The sequence below is a fragment of the Arachis hypogaea genome, chromosome 17, assembly GCF_003086295.3.
Source record: "Arachis hypogaea cultivar Tifrunner chromosome 17, arahy.Tifrunner.gnm2.J5K5, whole genome shotgun sequence".
Taxonomy (NCBI): Eukaryota; Viridiplantae; Streptophyta; class Magnoliopsida; order Fabales; family Fabaceae; genus Arachis; species Arachis hypogaea.
Window position 1 is genome coordinate 17,876,650 of NC_092052.1, and position 6,494 is coordinate 17,883,143.

Consider the following 6,494-nt stretch of genomic DNA (forward strand, 5'->3'; position numbering starts at 1 on the left):
TATAGTTAATACAGCTTCGTACATAAAACGGGCTATTAAACTTGTAATAGCACAATTTATATTTATTCATGAATTATCTTAATAAATATTAAATTGTTTGATCTTAATAATTACAATGGTCAGACATTCTAAAATTATTGTTTTATAAAGTGTATCATATCATATAGCTAAAATAAATAGAGGATTAACATTATTATTAATAAAAAATTATAAAATTTTTATTTAAATGAATAATTTAATTTTAATATATTAATAATATAAAATATTTTACACAATTTAAATATATTTATTTTTTTAGATAATTATTTACAAAGTTAATAAAAAATATAATTATCTTATTGATATAACTATACATAATTTAATATATATGTAAAACTACTTTATATTACTAATGCATCAAAATTAAATTTTTAAATAAATATATAATAAATACATTAAAAATATAAATTTTATAAATTATTATAAAAAAATTAATTAGTGGTGGAAAATAAATTAAACATAGATGGGGTAAGTATGTTATGAATTCATAGTTCATTAATAATTAACGTGAGAAAATATGTAACCGCTTACTTCTCCACTCATTTCGCCATTTCTCTCTCTCACACATTCATCTCATCTGCGATTCTTCCATCTCTCATGCTTCCTTTGGCCATACTCCAATTTTTTTCCAGAAAATTCACTGCATTTTCGCTCTCTTTCTCATCCTTTTGTTTTTCTGGATCAAGTGCATGGAGATACTGCTGGTTCCTCTCTTGTATTTTGTTCCAATATTCGTATCAGAGGATAGAGAAGAAACCACCAACCATCTATGGATATTTTGATCGTCATGTCTACTAGGTTAGTTGCGCCAAAATTTCTTCAATTGGCAAATTCATTTTCCTCAACATGTCTGAAATTGTTCCGTTCATGATCGATTTCTCTCTGTTTATTTATATATATTTTTTAAATTCAATTGCATGTGAATTAAATGGTTCTATTATGCAATATTGACCATTGGTAGTTTTTCTTAGTGTAGAATTGTGTCTTTCCATGCTTAAAATCAGTTTGGCTAAAAAAAGTAGGGTGAATTGCGATTTCTTTGATAACAAGGAAAAAAATGTTGGAAGGAGATTCAAAAGAAAATAAATAACAATACAATTTCAGCCATTGTATTTTTTGTACATAACAGAATTGAGAAATAGAAGCAAATCAAAGCCAAATTTTGATTATAGTGGTAATGAGAAGTGGGAAGGATTTTTTATAATTGAATGGTTTAACAATTAAGAGTATTGGAAGAATGTGAAGAAACCAGAAAGAAGTTTATGAGTTTATATGTAGGTAAAACGATGTAACAATGGATCATATTACTTGACATAATATCAAGAGCTGGCTGAGATTCATAGAGGGACAAGCTGAGAATTTGCAAAACGAGGTTTACATTTCGTTGCTCAATAATAAAATCACTTCATTGGGAAAATTAAGGAAAAAGAAAAAATATCGTGCAGTCACTACAAGTATGTTTATAGATGTCACCTATGATCTGTTTTTATTTTAATATAGATTTCATCATCTGGGATTCGGTAATGTTTGCTTTTAGCTTCTATTAAAGGAACTCATTGCTCTAAAGATTGGTACTCACTTTGCCCATTCGAACTCTCGTGGTGAGGCTTCAATGTAGAATCATGGGCATGCATACTCCAATATCTAGAGTTGGCATGTGTATGATGAATTTGACATATCTAAATAATTTCTTATTTAGTGGCCTTAGTGGGATGAAACAACAATGATTGGCTATCTCTTGTGAAAAGGAAATAAATCTAAAATTTTTTTCGGTATCATGCTCGGTAAGTTAAGTAGGTCTTTAGACAACGGCTAATATTTCTGGTCATGTTAACAGTCTGTTAAGATATGTAACAATTGTAATGATCATTTTTAGGTAGATTGTTTTCAGAAGATATTTGCAACCTAAAAAAGATTATCTTTCCTTTTAACTTGGAATAGACATTTAATCAGGTTAGGAAAAATTATTTGAATCATAGAATGTATTTGATTTTCTCAATTTGTTGAGGAAAAAAATTGAAGAGTGAATTTTTTTTTTGGGTAGATGTGCAAGTACAAAATTGGGGCAGATTTAGACATTGATTTCTACTGAAAAACTTAATAGATGGAATACTAAAGAACTATGTGGTGTAAGTTCTAACAGAAATCCATTCAATAGTCATTTTGTCCTTTTTCTCACAATTTATTTTAAAAATTGTATCAATTAAATGAGTGAGCCCTTAGGTGTTTATGAATTTCTTTTCCATTAGAACATGCATAATTCCATCTCATGACATGCATGCTTCCTAAGATTCATGATGTTTATGTGTATCCTACATGGTCATTTGTTATTTCATAACTCAAGTGCCTTTTTAATTTTAGTTTCAGGATCGGGTTGATATTATTCCAAATGGTCATCATTTTAGTGCAGCACTAGAGTTTACTTCAAGCATTACTTGTGTCAGTGTCTCTGTCAATTCAATTTCCTGTCAACCTCATTGCATTCAATAAGCTCAAATGAGAGAGTAGAGCAAGCAAGTATGCTACCTAGGACAAGTATTGATGGTTTTCGTGTTAGTGTGTCAAGTACACCTAGCTGTTCAAGTGGGGGATCGGGACCAGAGGACATCGAGTCTCTAGGTGATCTTTATATATGGGGACAAATTTGGGCAGATGTTTCACCTAATAGTTTTGGGACTCAGCTCCCTCCCATGACTGATGTTTTGCTTCCTAAACCGTTAGAGACAAATATTGTTTTTGATGTTCAACAGATTGCATCTGGTGTCCACCACATTGCTTTAGTTACAAGGCAAGGTGAAGTTTTCACTTAGGGAGAGGAATCTGGGGGAAGACTTGGTCATGGAATCGATAAAGATTTTGGTCAACCTCATCTTGTTGAGTTCTTGGCGGTTACTAATGTGGATTATGTTGCATGTGGAGAGAACCATACATGTGCTCTGACTCAGAGGCGGAGCTACATACTGCGAAAGGGGGCAACGGCCCTCCTAATTTTAATTTTTTACATGTAAATTACATGTAAATTTTAGTTTAGTCTTCCTCAAAAATTTATTTTAATATTATTTTATTGTGTAAATATTTTTAGTCTCCCTCTAATATTTTTTCTAGCTCTGCCCCTGCTCTGACTACATCAGATGAGCTATATTCTTGGGGTGATGGTGCATATAATGTTGGACTTCTTGGCCATGGTTCGGATTCTAGCCATTGGATACCAAAGAGAGTTAGTGGCCCTCTAGAAGGACATCAAGTTATATCTGTTGCGTGTGGCACATGGCAGTCGGCATTGGCAACTGCCAATGGAAAACCTTTTACGTTCGGTGATGGAACATTTGGTGTCTTAGGTCATGGAGATAGAGAGTGTGTTATATCCAAAAGAAGTGCAGTTATTAAGTGGATTGAGGACTCTTAAAGTTGCATGTGGAGTATGGCACACTACAGCTATTGTAGAGGTAACACTTCTGTCTAGTTCAAATGTTTCATCAAGGAAGCTCTTCACTTGGGGTGATGGTGATAAGTATCATTTGGGGCATGGAAACAAGGAAACATACCTTCAACCGACTTGTGTCTTATCTCTTATAGAATTAAATTTCCACCATATAGCATGTGGAAACACTATGACTGTTGCCCTTACTACATCGGGTCATATTTTCACTATGGGAGGCACTGAACATGGTCAATTAGGAAATCCTTTGTCCGATGAAAAAGTACCAATGCTAGTACAAGATAAGTTGGTAGGTGAGTATGTTGAGGAAATATCATGTGGATCTCATCATGTGGCTGTATTGACATCAAGAAGTGAACTATATACATGGGGGAAAAGTGCCAATAGAAGATTGGGACATGGAGACACAGAAGATAGGAAGGGTTCAACAATAGTGGAAGCCTTGAAAGAAAGGCATGTAAAAAACATTTCGTGTGGGTCGAAGTTTACAGCTTGCATATGCATCCATAAACGGGTTTCGGGAGTTGACCAATCTAGTTGTACCGCATGTAGGCAACCATTTGGATTTACTAGAAAAAGGCACAATTGTTATAATTGTGGGTTAGTGCATTGCCATGGTTGTAGTTCAAAAAAGGCATTGAAGGCAATGTTGGCTCCAACACCCGAAAAACCTCATCGTGTGTGTGATTCTTGTTATACTAAGATTAAAAATGTTGAGTCGAATTCTGGTGCCATTTTTAATAGGAGAGCTACTACTCCACCTCGTACTTCTATAGATGGAAGGGAAAGATTTACCCTGGGAGAAATAAGATCTTCAAGAACTCTCTTCCCCTTCTCAAGAATTCACAAGACTACTACAGAGCAAGTTGTTCAGGTTCCATCACTAGTGCAACTGAAAGATGTTGCATTCTTAAGTTCAACAGGTTCAATAATGCAAAATCTTTTGAAGCCTACCATCGCTGCCATACCTCCAACTCCAAGTCCACCACCAACTCCACCACTCATTTCAAGGCCCGCATCCCCGTATGCAAGAAGGCTAAGCCCTACGCGTTCCGGCGCTGGTGGATTCTCTAGAAGTCTTATTGATAGTTTTGAGGAAAACAAATGAGCTTAAGAATCAAGAAGTGTCAAAATTGCAGAAACAAGTAAGTTTCCTGTTGATTCACTTTCCATATTCTCTGAAAAATCTCAAGGATCACCAATATTAAGTTAATGAATATTATTTTTATGTAGATTCAAAGTTTGAAACAGAAAAGTGATATGAAAGATGTGGAAAATCAAAAGCTTTGCCAACATATTAAGGAAGCTACAATATTGGCAGCAGATGAGTCTTCTAAGCATAAAGCAATGCTAGAAATTTTTGAGTGTACTATTATTCAGGTATCTTCATTCTATTTACCAAGGATATAGTTGAAATCGTTGACTTATATATGTAAATGTCTCGATTGCTTAACTTTCAATTCCACACTTCTTACTACAAACTGCTTTAGTATTTGAGCATCATGTTTCTTTATAAAAAATTCTTAGTCGCCCAAATTACTGGCGTGAAATACTTCAATAAGAATATATGAGAAATAGAACAAATTCCTTGATTAGAATTTCAAGTACATCATCCTGATTAAGTAGACTTGCCTTTTTGTTCAATCTAGTTGAAGCAAATGGCTGAGAAGTTGTCACCAGAGATTTCAGAAACTGAAAATTTGAGAATTGCACTTACTCAAGCTGAAGATTTTCTGAAAGAAAACTCGACATCTAAAACATTTTCCGTGCTATCAATATCAGAGTCTACTCGACAAAATGCACCTGATCCTGCCACAGATATTGGGGATTCAAAAATGCAAGAGCACAATACAGAAGAAAATCATGAAGCGGCGGCTTCGGACCCATCGCATGATGAGGGGAATATCCTTCAAGAAAGAAATAGATCATCTGTATTCGATAATAGAACAGCAGTGCAACCACAAAGCTCCGAGGAGACGTCAAGGTTGGCAAGAGATGGAGAAACACAAGTTATTGAACAATTTGAGCCTGGTGTTTACGTGACATTAATAGTAAGGCCTAATGGTATCAAAATTTTTAGGAGAGTTAGATTCAGGTATACTACAGTTACTTATTTATCTGATAAATTCTACATTTTCAATTTCTATATCAATGTGATTTGTATTGAACATATGAGTCACTATAGTAGTCAGCTTCACAAAATTATATTAGTATTCTTCTCCTATCTCAGGTGAAGGTGTGTATACCCATTTTTGAAATATGTACATGAATGTGTGATCAAAATAGCTGCTACATTATTTAAACCATTTCTCTGGTTTTGATCTGCATGCATAACACATTTTTTTAAAAAGAAGTTGCAGAAATTTGCATGGACGCATTCCTTAATTTTGCTATTACTAAATAATATATGTTGTTTGAATTATTGTATGACATTAGCATGTGTGCAACATGATTTTTTGATAAATCACTTGGAAAGCTTTTCATGGCACCCAAGTTACACAAACTTTTTACTGGATCATAATGTTAAACTCTTTTGTATACCTTCAGTGCAGAATAATTAAACTCTTCCTATACCTCTCAAACCTTTTATATGATTTATTTATTTATTTATGCAGCAAGCGAAGGTTTCATGAGCAACAAGCAGAAGAATGGTGGAACATAAATAAAGAGAGGGTACTTCAGAGATATGGTCAACAAACTAGAAGTGACGCTAATGCATCATCTAGCACCCCAGCACGGCGGCACCACCTATTGAAGAAAATATTGAGGCAGCACCTACCTAATTAGCACTTGAATCTTAATTAGATTTGCATAAACATCACCCTAGTTTTGATGAAAGTACAAAGTACAGAATGAAACATCATTAATCTACTAAGTGTAGCAAAAAGTTGTATCTAGTTACATCAATTCTTAAATTTAATAGCTTTTTACAACAGGGCATGCATATAAATAGGGGTGGCAGTGGGGCGGGTAGGGCGGGTTTTTATCCTACCCGACCCCGCCCCGTCGTCCTGTT

General features: G+C 34.2%; 1 pseudogene; it reads left to right on the forward strand.

Annotated features, from left to right (window-relative positions):
• Window positions 1–2,417: 2,417 nt before the first annotated feature.
• Window positions 2,418–6,265, forward strand: LOC112762923 (PH, RCC1 and FYVE domains-containing protein 1-like; annotated as a pseudogene).
• The last annotated feature ends 229 nt before the right edge of the window (window positions 6,266–6,494 follow it).